The following is a 14,793-nucleotide window of genomic DNA, read 5'->3' on the forward strand; positions in this document are numbered from 1 at the left end:
AAAGGTCAGCAATTGGTTGATCAACAGACATAAAAATTATATCCATATATTAAGAGATCTTTAAGTGTTTGAAGAGGAAGGATAAAGAACCATGAACAGTAAGACCGAAGTGCGGTGTGCCTCATCTAGGAAAACCTTTACGAAGGTGAGAGCTGCCTGACCAGAGCTCTGATGAAGATACGACTCACATTTTAGAAGAGACTGTAAATGTTCAATGTGGTTTTCAGTCACGGGCTTTCTTCATGCCAAGGCTGAGTTGGGTATTTGTGTTTTTCCTGTTGATTCTGTAACAAATTTCCACATTGGTGGTTCAAAACAACACAGATTTATTATCTATAGTTGTGGAGGCCAGAAGTCCAGAATGGTTCTCACGGGGCTAAAATTAAGAAGTTGGAGGGGCTGTGTGTCTTCTGGATCTCTAGAAAATCCTATTCCTTGCCTTTTCCCACTCCTACAGGGTGCCTGACCTCCTTGGTATATGGCCCCCTTCCTCCATCTTCAGTGCCAACAGCAGCCAGTTAAGGCCTACTCACATCCCATTGACATGACACTGACGCTCCTGCTTACCTCTTCTACTTTTCAGGATTCTTGTGATTACATCAGGCACCCAGGTAACCCAGGATAATCTCCCTAGTTTAAAGTCAGCTCATTAGCAACCTTAGTTCTATCTGTAAACCTAATTTCCCTTTGCCATGTAACATAACATATTCACAGATTCTAGGGTTTAGGACCTAGATATCTTTTAGGGGGCCATCATTCTGTCTGCTGCAGTATTATAGGATACCACATATTCATATCCTCACTGTTTCTAACTTAGTTCAGGTTATCAACATAACTACCCCATATTATTGTGGTTATTTTCCCTCTCCCTGCCTTTACCTCAAAAACCTGTGTTTGGATTAGCTGAAAGAACTTTCTGAAACCTCTCCTTTCTCCTCTGCTTAAAATCCACTAATGCTGCCCACTAAATACACAGTAAAGTACAAACTCCTTATTTTGGTTTGATCCTCCTCTGCCTCTTCCACACTCTCCAACCACATCCCGCCATATACCCCCTGGAATTGGAACCCAGGGCGCCCTGTTAATGTGCATTCTCCAAAACAAACACAGACTAAAGGAAGCCCCTTTATAGCATCTGTTCTAGGTCCCTTGGAATATCATTAAAGACAGAAATTTAAAAATTGAATTTCAGTAATATTTTGATCAGGGCAATGAGGTACAGTGCCTTGTGCCAAAACCCCACCATATTTGGGACCTGAGACAGCTGACTCGTGTGTCCTACCAAAGGGTCAGGCCTGGGTCTCCCCTTCCCCTTACAACCTTTTGTTTCATCCATCCTGAATTTCTTAGTTTCCTTGACTCCCTAGGCTATTTCTTGGTTCTTTGCCTGAAATACAGCCATCTCTCTCTATTTGTGGGGCTTGTACCTGCTTACCCTCTAAGACATACCTCTAAGGCCCTTTTCTCTCAGGAGCCTTTTCTAACTTTTTTTTTCCTACCAACATAACACAAACTCTTCTTTATGTCTCCATGTACCCTTTGTGGAAACATGGCTTCTAATACACTTCCTTATTTTCAAGTCTGTCCTCCACAGCAAGAATAGCTGGGCCTTTTTAGTTCATCTTTGCATTCTTATCATTTTGTGCATTCTTATCATTTTGCACATTCTCTGGCACAATGTAAATGCTCAGCAGAATTCTGCCTAATAACAGATATATCCAAAGTGATAGTGTATGAAATTCCACTGTCTGACCACTACCTTAATGTGAATTTTTATATTTAGTGTTAAACGATTATCTCTTTACATTCATACTAATGTCTTAAGAAAATGGAATGAGGAAGAGCACATATTGATGAAGAAAAGACAGAATATACTTAGCCTTGAGGCTGAGGTTAAGAAAAGAAGCCAGATTCTTCAAGAGCTTGGGACAGGGTCTGAGAGGCAGTAATGATGGTGGTGGTGGTGGTGGTGGAGAATAAGCTTGACCTGCTTCATAGTTTGTCCATGGCCATTCCTATTATTAAACCTCTTTTCACTCTTGCTACAGTATTCACACAAAAATGCTAATCCATATTTATAAGGGAGATTTATTTAGCATGATGCAAAGCATCTTAGACTTTTCTATCAGATCATCTCCAACAATAATATACTCACCCACCCCCAACCAAAAGTAATCTTATTTGAAGTCTCCAGTTTTTATCTAAAAGTCCTATGGATTTTAGATTCTACTCTGTAGTAGTAGGTTCATATTTATACCAATGTGAAATATGACTTTTCCCTCAAACTTTGCCAAATGATGTTTCAGGAGGATTTGCCATGTTTATCTGGTGGTTTCTGGGCCCAGCCCAGTGACTCCACAGATGTGCACAGCTTAAGTCCAGTGACTGGAAATACAAGCCCAAGTCCCGGAGAGAGTTTGGGTTACAGAGATAGATGTGGGGACACTTTGAAACCTTGAATCTTTGGCCTAACCTAGCAGAGTGCAAAACATGAGAAGAGGAAAACACTGAACTCTGATTTGTAATATCTTTTACTAAGCAGAGAGGAGAGGAAAGATCAGTGAAGAAGACTATATTTTAAGGTGAGGATCTAATGTTGAGAAATCAGGCCTCTGCAAGTTAGGATCTTAGACTTCTCCAAACACGTGTGGAACTGCATATTTTATTTGGTATCTTGTCAAATTACATTGTAGTGCTAATTCTCTTTACCTCAAAACCTCAAATATTTTGATGATTGTAACATTTAGGTTTCTATCAACTAATTTTTCATGGAAGGGCCAGAACTGTTTCATTTTAGTCTAGAATTAATGGTCATTGGTTGTGCTTCTGCATTTCATAGAGCCATCTTACTATTTTTAGCATTGGTCTTAGTATTGGGAGGGAATATATGGTCCAGCGTCTCCAGATCTCAGGAAATTACTTTCAGTCAGGACTGTCAACTAGTCACCTGGCCCTGTGTAAAAGATCTGGGGACAGTCAAGATTTGAGTACTTGAGTTTGATTTGAGTACTTAATATTTGATTTGAGTACTTAATACTCTATGAGCGTATTAGATCATTTTAGCTGCTAGAAAGTTCTGAATGAAGTGACTTTGGTCTTTGTAAAGCATCTCTTTGTGTGAAATTCATGGACCACGCAGACTACACAAAGTGAGGAAAGAGAACTGCAAGATTGTTTAAATCATTGCTCCATCCTAACTACAGAGTTCACATGCATGGAGAGAAATTTGACCAGCTCAAGCAAAGAAAGCATGAAAGTAATTTTTTGTTCTGTGACTGATGCTTTTGTTGCCTTATTCAACGTATGCACAAAATACAACAGAATAATGTTGTTTTTGGATCTGGAAATGTATTCCTTCTTACGCAATGTTATGCAGGCATACTTATTGAATGTCAATATCTGAATTTATCTTTCTTTTTTTATTATTTTGCCTTTTATTCACTTGGTGCCTGTCAATCTTTTATCATCAATTTACATTCTACTAAACTCAAAAAGATATTCTTATAGCTTTTATACTTTTAGCCTTCCTTACTAGATTTTTTTAAACACTTCAAATATTCAGGCACTTGGATTTCATGCCATCAAGTAGTTATATCTATATCCCCTCCTTTTTTTTATTTAAGTGAGTATTTCAATTGCCATCACTTTCTACTTTGTGATTCTAAATCTTTTAAAACCATCTTACTGTTTTTTCATGCACTCAACCTTATAGAAAACTCTTCTCTATAAAATACTATTATCTCTTATGTTTATAACTACTTCTATTTTTTCACATTATTATTCTTCCTGTTTTCCAAATGCACATCTTAATTTATTCTTTTTTTTCTCTATGTATCTCCTTAGTATATGCCTTTAGTTTCCCATCAATTCCCCTCATAAATTTTTTAAAAATTTAAAATATGCTACATGTATTTTTAACATGATGTTTAATGCCCATATTCTAATCCTCCCTATTATTTTTTATCATTTTGTTATTGATTTTAAATGACAATAGTTTCCATTTCAATTAAGTGAAAGAAGCAAAAAAGGCACAATATTATCATAGGCTTAATTTTTGTCAATAGTGGAAAATCTTGTAGGTATAAAGAAAGTTTATATGGAAATAAAGTGAACATTTTCTATCTTGAAATAGTGAGGAACAATCAGATGTGTTTTCTAGACTTTGGAAAAACATACTTCAAAAAATTCAAAGAAAAGTTCATCATGCTTCCTCAGTCAGATTACTAAGAAGCAAAAATTCTGATGAACAATTGGAGGCAATGAGAGTGTAATTCTAATCATACTAATTTTAATAATTTTGCAAACCTCTCCAGACACTATTCTGTGTGGTGTGGTTTGCTTTTAACCATTCTGAATGTCAGAGATGTCTTTCAGAATATGATGAATACTAGTGATCTTATCCCACCCTTCTTCCCCCATCATAAATGCACATGTACATGTATCTTCCATATATGTACATATCATTTCATGTAATCTATAGATTCATTGACGCCCAACCATTTTTTGGTTAGGTGATTCTTTAAAAATCCAGCTTAAATAAACCTCTTATTTAAAAGTGTTTTTTTATTTATATATAATCAGCTGAAGTAATCTTATCTATTGAACTCCTATGAAATGCTACCTGATCCTTTTCATCAGGTTGTATTACAAAATTCTAGGCATAGCTCAGCCTCACTTCTAGGCTATAACTTGAGAGCATGACTCATGTTTGTATTCCTCACAGAGGTTGAATGAATGAAGGAAAATGCAGTAGTAGGAAAAAGGAGACACATAACTACAATGAATATGCAGTGTATAAATATACACATTTATACAGTTTATGTATAAACATTCCCTGAAGCTCCCACTTTAGCAGGATGCTAAATAAAAGAAATCTAAGTTCTCTCAGTACTAATGGAGATTTACTTCCTAGCTCTTTTCTCTGGAGACAAATGTAGGTCTCCTCAAGGATAGGAGATTTGCATATGAGGTATGATTTAAAGGGCTAGAAACATCTTTTCTGCTGTCTCCAAAACACTTCACTATGTTTTGTCATATTGCCTGATAATTTGCATTAGAGATTTATCCTTTTGAGATAATAAAATGCAAATATCTCTGAAAGGGTTTCTTCTGCTTTAGTCATACTCATATGGCTACTAGTGAACAAAATATGTTCATTACAGGATAAAGGGAAGATTGCCAACTAACAAATCCCTAGAGTCTGTACTACACCAAACGTTGCTTAGCAATTTCTACAATTGTCTCAGTCTAGTTTACAAGAATAAAGAGATTAGAAATCAAGGGTATATGGGTATGTTACATAAGGTTATAAAATTGATATTTACAACTGTGTTTCTATTCTCTGTTGATTTAAAAACAATGGAAATAGAAGATTAATAGGTGGGTGTGGTAGAATGGCACTAATTCAGTTCGGTGGTATTAAAAGGTGATTGTTAAGCCAAGAGTTGAATGAGGCACAGCATACAGTTGTGTAAAAATCTGGGGGAAGGACTTTTCAGGCAGGGGAAAGGGGTAATACCTAGGTCCTGAGGTGGTAAGGAACTGGACAGGTCAGAAACTAAATAATTTCTACTTTCATTATTTTATACATTCAGTTATGCTACCACTTAGGTTAGTCTCTAAGGCCTTCCAAAAGTTGGACCTTGCTTAAAATTTAATTCTTCCCTCACCTCTTCTCACCATGTTCCAGGCTAGTCTATGCCTCTGTGACTTTGTTTAATAGCTGCTCATTCGTTCGTTCTTGCCTAATAAACTGTGGCTCATCTCTTAAAATCCACCTCAAGCTTTCACTCTTTGAGGAAACCTCTCACTCTCTCCCACCCATCATCCAAAGAATTGCTCAGTCTTTGTGCTACCATTGACTTATGCACTTGAGACACTGCTTTGCAATTACTAATTTATGTGTCTGCTTTTATCACTAGTAAGTTTCTTTAGGACAGAGACATTATTAATTCATCCTTGGGTACCTATGATCCATAATATAAGTAGTACTGCATAGTATATGGTACTAGTAGTATATAGTAGATACTCAATAAATCATTGTTCAATGAGTGAATGAATGGGATATCTTTTTGCTGTGGTGATTTAACTAATGTAACATTTATCTTCAGAACAGTTTCCATGACATATTTATTCTACTTAATAGCTATAAACTAACTCTAGACTATAGCCATATTCTATAACCACTAGAATGTTTATCATTATGTCATTTCAAAACAATAAAATGTTAAATTAAATATTATCCTTCATATTTAATGCAAACTATGCTCATGCAAATATTGTGGAAAGATTGAGTAATTTTTGACCCACAGTTTTCGATTTTTCCATTTAGCATACTTTAGTAGATTTTCAGCCTTTTAAATATGTTAGCATTGAGAACCAGGTACTACTTAATGAAAATCATGATTTAATAGTGTGTTTTTTGTGGTTTGTTTTTTCCTCTTTTTAAGTTAGGGTGATAGAATTATGTTTGAGACATTCATTACATTTTATTTAAAAGAACTCACTGTTCCTAATTTGTAAGCTGAGGGCTTTTTCAATTCCTAAGTGCGTGGCAAAAGTGGAATAGCTGGATGAGGAGCTGGGAAAGAGAAATTATAGGAGATGTAGCAAGAGATGGAAGGAGGATACAGACCTTTTGGCAGGCCAAGTCAAAGGTAGTTTCTGTCAGGGAACTACTACAGCATCATACTTTAAGAGATGACAGAGAAATGGCATTAAAGTAACCATGCAGAATTGGAAATACACATTTGGAGCTTTTTTTCCCAGAAAGTTTCCAACATACTGGTACTTGCCCGGTGTCTAAGGAGATAAGTGTCTAAATGATTGGCATTTGTTCTAGGCTTTATCTATAGTCATGGAGAAATTTTCACCTGCAGGTTCGTCTTGAAGTTGTGGTACAGTCACCTGACACACATTTACTGAATGAACTAAGCTAATGAGTAGAGGTCTAAGCCTTTAATATTAGTCCCTTTATTTATTTGCTTTTAAAGTTTGTGTTAGTATGGGCTCCTAGATTCTTATTTAATCTAATGGATTAGAATACTAATATTCTTTATTTTGATGCTCAAATTGTTTCAGATTTGGCCTGTAGGAGCTCCTTTAAGATGGTTTGCTTATCCTTTTGATATGTCCCCCTGATTATTTGAACATTTCCTTGTTTCCTAATATAACAAAATGTTACAAATTTTTCTTGTTTTTTTATTCCCCAGCCCTGGAATCTGCCTTTCCCCACAATTAACTCTGATATTTTTTAGTGGAGAATGACATTTAGAAACCAGAATATGGTGATTTGTCTTGTTTATTGCAACTGTTGGGCCATTTCTTCTAAGCCCTTTCAGTGGAGAGACCTAGGAATTGTATATAGAGATATTTCAAATATATTTATATGAAATATACTAAATGTATAGGAAAAGATAACTCAAATTGTCATCTTATTATGAACAAAACATTAACATTTTTGAAGGGAAAATATTTGTTATCTACATAGAATGGGCCTAGAAAGTAATAACATTAATCTTGAACTAAGTACACCCAAATAGGTTTCATTAACAGTTAAACGTAATGTATCTTAGAATCTCAGCTATTGGAAGGAGACATTGTCTAGAACTGTGATCTAGGTGTTATACAGTATACCCTTGCAGTGTTGTTTTGGATCTGTGTTGCAAGAGAAAAATAAGATCAGGGGACAAAAGCTTGTCCTAATCCTTCTTAAAACTTTTAAGCACATGGAGAAAAGATATTGAGCATTCATTACATTCAGAATCTTGAAATGAATGTATAGTTATGAGGGGTATAAACAAACAAGGATGTAGTGACACTATCTACATGGAAGCAATACTAGTGTGCTCTCTTTGGATAACTACGCTATAGATGCAATACTAACCATTCCACTTAGCAATAGCTTGATGATTATTTGGCCACCAACATGAATAACTTGTTAAAGAAAATGATGAGTTGTGAACATCTAAATAATCAGGATTTGCATCATAAAATCCTAGACTATGTATCCAAATTCTTACAGAGTTTTCTCCCAGCCTGTCATGGAGGGCTTTAATAGTCTGTTTCTTCTATTACATTGAAAACCAGAGCTTCTCTACTTGGCTTACTAATTCCAAAGATTAAATCATTAAAGGTAGGAGCTTACCTTTACTGATTTATTTGCTTTTCAGAAAAATTAAGTATAGCCTGATAAAGTTCATTTTATGTAGTATAATAACCAAAGATTCTCATTTTAATAAACACTTGCTAACTATTGCATTATAATAATTTAATAATGACCTGAAAATAATGTAAAAACATATGTGTACATATATGTGTATATGTTCATATAATACATATGTTATTTTTAACTTCAGAAATCATAAAAAATAAAATAGATACCTGAAGAAGCGACAGCTGTAATTAAAAAAAAATAATTAGACAGTGTTAGAAGGCAAAATTAACTAACAATTATTAAGAAGTTACTATGTGGTACACACCATATGTATTGCATTTTATTTAATTATCAAACAATATAATTACTAGAGCTATTATTATCCCCATTTTATAGAAGAAGAAACTGAGATTACCTACCTTATTAAACTTGGTCAACTTCTTGTAACTTATAATTAATACATTATAGAAATAGTACTCAAACCCGCATGTTTACTTTAAACCCCATGCATTACATAAACCTTCACATGAAGTATGCCACATAAATCACACTACTTCTGGCCAATAACAATTTTACTAAATTGATTCTTTGTTTTTTTGTCTGTAAAAGAAGGATGTTGGCCTATCTTAGCCGTCCTCAGTGTTTTTAACAATCAATAAATGCATTCATCACACGTAATATTTTTTTTAATGTTCTGTATTCATGATTGCAAAATAACTATGATTCAGTTATGCTTTGAACTTAATTTCAGTGCTATTAAAACACATCTGTATACATCTGAAAAATACCAGTCGTGACAATAGCACAGAGAGCTTGGTTTTGAAAAATAATTTAAATTATAATTAAAAATGAACCACAGGTACATAGAGAAGGTGTGGACCACACATATGTGGCTGAAAGCTGACCCACAGTCATCTTAAATGGATTTTATCAAAAGGGATGCCTAAAAGACCACAGGATCCCAACAGAGAGAGTCTGTGAAGAGATGGCCTGCTGAGACCCAAATCACAGTGAAGTACCGTTGAGAGATGCCTGCTAATGAATGGGGAGAGGAGTAAATGGTCTGAAGAACCCTACAAGGAAATGAAACACCCTGCAAGGGAGAAAGACCAAGAGTCAGCTTTGACACCTCCCAAACGAGACAGCAGTCAATGATGGCAGCTCACAAAAGTACAAGCATGCAGGAGCTTTCCTATGCCCTCACATCTCCTCTCTCCACCATCTTAAAACCTGGTGTGGTCAGAAACAGTGCTAATTAGCATTTGAGGAGAGGAAGAAGACAAGTTGGGAAAATAGAGTCTCTATCCAAGTCATACTGTATACTACAGGGCTGCCTTCTGTTGCATGGTTGATTAGGTGAGTGCAGAAGCTTTAATTTTGAATGAAGTTTGGAGTTTTTATTATTTACTCTAGCTGTACCTATCAGTTTCTAAACTGAAAGTGATTAAAGTACTAGGAGGATTTTTATTATTTAAGAGAGAAGTGGGGGACGAATCAAAATTCTGTCCAGGGGAGGGAGAAGAATTACCTTATAGAGCATACTTCCAGGGACATTTTGAGAGAAAACAAAGTTACTTAATTATTTCATATTTTAAAAATTCTTGTTTGGTTATTCTCTCAATTGTGTTTTTATATATCCTTTCTTCCTAAATGCTTTAGCTATAAGCAAATAAGGGTAAAGTCTTCATATGCAAGATTATACATGTTTTCCTTTATAATTGGAGAAAATGGTATTTTATCTGAACCCCACGTGTCATGTGACATATTTGACACCCTATATCATACCTAGTGTGTGACTATTTATAAAACACAAATCATCTCAAATCAGCAGGATCAAAATTAGATTTGAAAAAGTGTATTCAGTAAGATGTGTAAGATGAGGTAGAATTAATTCTAATTGAATTCACAGAGGACTTGAGATGTAAATCTGTAATATGTATTATATTAGATGTGAATTAGTATTAGATTTGCATTTAGAAAAATGTGCTATGTTCAGTTCTGAGTATCATTTAGGCAGAATATTAGGACAGATATCCTATCTTGACTGTCTTCTCCCCCCTCCCCACCACCTAAATGTCATTGAAAAATCTGTCCATCTTGATTATCAACATTAAAGACTGGTTTTGAAGAATGCAGAGAACCTAAGAATTACATTTTAGTGGGAGATAGAATATAATTAAGAAAAATTTTTATAGGTACAGAAAAATGTCCTTAAGAGGTAACAATTTTAATACCTTAAAAAACTTATCTATCAAATACTGAGTTTTAGATATTAAGGCTACAAAATATATACAAAATAAAACAGTTTCTTGAATAAATGTACAACATTTAGCTTAAAGAATCCATTTAGGACTTAATATTCTATCAGTATGTGGGCATTAAAATTGTTATTTGAAACATATTGGTAATTAACTCAGAAAAATCCTTAGAATTTGGATTTAGGTACTATTATTTAGATTTTAGATATTGTCCAAAGGAGGTTGGTACTGTTTATAACATGGACTCTAAAGTCACCCTAAAGTAAGGTATATAAAAAAAGAATATTCTAGTATGCAGAAAATGTTAATGGTCTATAATGACATCATTCTCACAAGTATAATGCAGAGAGTAAAGTACTTAAAACATTTCTTTATATTATTTCATTATTAACAATGGCTATTCATGAAAAACTAAAACCTTCAAATATAGCAAAAGTGAATAGTTACTGAAACTTAGTATCTCTCTGAAAATTTATGTTGCTTAAAAATACTGGTTGTGATTATATAACATTCTGAATTCAATGACTTCTAGACCATCTTAATTTCCTACCTAAGAGCTATTCCTCACTACCTCCTTACTGATAAGAAAGAACCCCTTTTTGCTCAGATTGGCAATGTTCCCAGATAAAACACTCACCTCCTCAGACTCTTTTGCATCCAGGGGTGGCAATGTAACAAAAGTGTAGGTGATGAGGTCCAAATATGTTTCTGCTGGAGACTTCTGGGAATATTTTTGTTTTTCTAATACCGATATTCTTTTTGTCCCTTTCTCTCTGTCCAGGCTACAGCACAACTGAAGAGGAAGAAGCCATCTTGCCTCCATGATTGGACAAACATGAAGATAAAAGCTTCCCTGTGTGGATGATAGAGCAAAATGATAGAAGGGGCTCAGACTCCCTTCCTTCAGACTTGATATGTGAGGAAAATAAAATGCTATTATAAGGTTAAGCTACAGAAATGGGCTTCTATTTTATTCAACAATTCAGACAGTGTCCATTAAATTGGTAAAAGTATCCACTTTAAAGGGTTAATCTGAGGGACCCACCAATACGTTACACAATCAAATCTCAGAAAAAAATTAGTTTTTTTAATTCATTGTGATTTTGAAATTGATCTTTCATAGTCTTTTAGTTATCAAACTATTAAATACATTTGACCATTCAAATAATGTTGTGAATAATGCCAATGAATCCTGTTATTTTTCTCAGTGTGAGTAAGATTGTGTGTGTGTGCGTGTGACAGATTGTTACCTGTACTTCTACCAAGCAGATATAAATTGTAAGTTCCTTGGATTTTATTAATTTGCTAGAGCAGCTCATAGCACTCAGTAAACAAGTTTATTTACTAGGTTACCATGGAAAAGTTGCATAAGGCAAGGGATGGGGAAAGGGCACAGAGCTTCCATGCCCTCTCTGAGAACACCACCCTACCTGCATCTGCACTCATTCAACCTGGAAGCTCTCTGAACCCTGTCCTTTGGGGTTTTTTGGAGGTTTCATTACAGTGGCATGATTGATTAAATCATTGGCCATTGGGGTTAAACCTCCAGTCCCTCTCCCCTCCCTCCCAAGGAGTGAGGGGGGTGTGGAGGCAGGGGTGGGACTGAATATTCCAACCCTCTATTCATGTTGGCTCCCCAGGCAAAAAGCCCTCAGCCTTAGTTGCTTTCCAAAAGTCACCTCAATAACATAAATCCAGTTGTGGTGGAAGGGGACTTGTTATGAATAACAACACACCCAGTTCACCTTTATTAGTTTCAGGAACTGAAGACAGGAGGTCAAATATTCTAACAAAAGATGTTCCCATTGCTCTTATAGCTCAGGAAGTTCCAAGGATTTGGAGATCTGTGAGCCAGGAACCTGGGATGACGACCAAATATACATTTCTTATTATAACTCACAATATCACAAATTAATATACAGAGATCTTTAAGTTAGGGGGAAAAAACTAATATAGCCATTTCACTGATTATTAACTTAAGCCCTCAAGTTAAAATGTCCTTGGTCAAAGTCACAGATGTTATTTGCTATTTGCTCTGAGAATAAAACTGGTCACTTTGAACATCGCATAAACCATCCCTGAACTAACTTCTCTCAACCTCCCATCTTCTCCCATTGACAGAAGATGAAAAGTTTCTAAGTCAAAACAATCTTGAAAAGGAGGAAAACAACTGTATGTCTCAGAGTTTAGGAGAGGTTTCCAGTAACTGCATGGGCAATGGCTAAGCTGAAAAATAATTGGAGGCCATAGCATCTTTTGCCCCTCAAAGGTGAGCAGTACCTAAGCGGAAGAAAGCTGAGCAAGACTACAGTTTACACCTACCAACCATCCCTCGTTCAGAGATGCAAGGATTTTGCCAACCACAGATTTGAACAGCCATCTATTTACTGAAATATAACTTAAACTTTCGGTGGCAGCTAGGGACATTACCTCTATAGACTTCACTACCCTCCAAGTACCTATAGTTCTCAAACCTTCAGAAAATTCAGTTCCCAGTAAAACACTATGAATAAAAGGAGTCTGGGGTGGGGATATACTGAGGAAGTTGGTAGGCAGAGAGGAAGAAAGAAGTCTTCCCTGACCAGGAATTGAACCTGAGTGGAATTTGCTAAGAGCATATTTCATAAGTGTTCTCACCACACACAAAAAAATTTGACTTAAAAAAATAGTAAGTATATGAGAGGATAGATATGTTAATTAGCTTGATTGTGGTGATTATTTTACAATGTATATGTATATCAAAACATCAGTGTATTTGTATAACTTAAATATATACAAGTTTTATTTTTCAGTTATACCTCAATAAAGCTGAGGAAAAGAGAGAGATTAGGGGAAAATGTGGTGAATGGAAACTTGCCGTGTGGTGTAACTGTAGGCAAGGACGGTGATTGTGAGCAATGCTTGGGAGGTGTGGGATTTCCATATACTACTTCAAGAGAAAAAAAGTTAGGTAAACACAGCCAGAATAACCCAGAAATAAGTTCTCATCCTAGAAGACAGAGAACCAGGCAATAGAGTAAGATTCCAGCTCACTACAAGTTTGCTAAAAGCTAGAAATTATTCTGAAAACCACGTATGTTGATTTGCTTTTCACTTTAAGAATACAAGGAGGCGTCTATCAGCATTCAAGTAGGCAGTGAGAGAGCTATAGGAATCTATGCCCCCGCCCTTTTTTGTGGAGGGCTGCATTGGGTCTTTGTTGCTGCGCACGGGCTTTGTCTAGTTGTGGTGAGCGGGGGCTACTCTTTGTTGTGGTGTGCAGGCTTCTCATTGCGTTGTCTTCTCTTGTTGTGGAGCATGGGCTCTAGGCGCACGGGCTTCAGTAGACGCAGCACTCGGGCTCAGTAGTTGTGGCGCATGGGCTTAGTTGCTCCGTGGCATATGGGATCTTCCTGGACCAGGGATCGAGCCTGAGTCCCCTGCATTGGCAGGCGGATTCTTAACCACTGCGCCACCGGGGAAGTCCCTATGCCCCCCCTTTAATAGGCTAAACCAAACCAATTAAATAGGATTGAGCAATCTTTATCTAAAGATGAGCACATAGCACACTATACAAGCAAATAAACAACACTTACCCTAAATAAAGTAAACAGACGCAAACAAATTGACTTATGAAAGAAAGTCTTCAGCATAGAACAAAGGGAGAATTACTCTAAAATACTTCTTGAAATGATTTTACTATAACATGCAGAATAAATTATTTTAAAAATATCTAGAACTGAAGCAAACAGTCTACTTCAAAATATTTAGCAACACAGATGTCCTTATAAGCTTTGTGCAATGTTAAGGATAAAGAAATTGTCTTATTAAAATCCAGGTCCCAAAATATGTAGGTTACCTAGAGACCCTAAAAAAAATACAAGAAACCTAAAGCAAATTCCAGGCAAGCTTTAAAATTAAACCTTTGCAACATAAAATACTAAAAGATAATTGAGAGGTGTTCATAAGGCTTATTTTGTTTTTTTCCTTTTCTGCCAGGTGATAGGCCTGGGAGAAGACTGAATTCTTTTTACTTTCTGATATGCAAGTGTTCATAAATTCTGGCACTGACATAAAATCTCTGAAAAGTTTGCTCAAACACATGTCAGGGGGTCAAAAATTAAAATTAAAATTGAGAAGTAAAAAATAGAAAATTTTGAATAAATGTTCTTATGGTGAGCATTGATATGAGTGAATCCAATTAATTTATGTACACATTAATATAGACACAAGTGTAATAATTGTCACTTGAAAAACAAGATATGTAATTGGAAAAAATAAGCATAATAATCTATGCCTCTAACTTGTAATCTGTACCACATATTAAATTAACAAAGATCTGTAAATGTAGGGATGGGTCAGTAAAATCACATTTCGTGTCTTACATAAGAGGGAGGTCAA

At 35.6% G+C, this 14,793-nt stretch overlaps 1 long non-coding RNA gene across 1 annotated transcript; it reads left to right on the top strand.

The window, feature by feature from the left end:
• Positions 1-36: 36 nt before the first annotated feature.
• LOC133096773 (uncharacterized) lies at positions 37-11,371 on the top strand. Its single transcript, XR_009701826.1, has 2 exons — positions 37-145; positions 11,195-11,371. It is a non-coding gene; the product is annotated as an uncharacterized LOC133096773 (long non-coding RNA).
• The last annotated feature ends 3,422 nt before the right edge of the window (positions 11,372-14,793 follow it).

Source organism: Eubalaena glacialis, chromosome 8, assembly GCF_028564815.1.
Source record: "Eubalaena glacialis isolate mEubGla1 chromosome 8, mEubGla1.1.hap2.+ XY, whole genome shotgun sequence".
Taxonomy (NCBI): Eukaryota; Metazoa; Chordata; class Mammalia; order Artiodactyla; family Balaenidae; genus Eubalaena; species Eubalaena glacialis.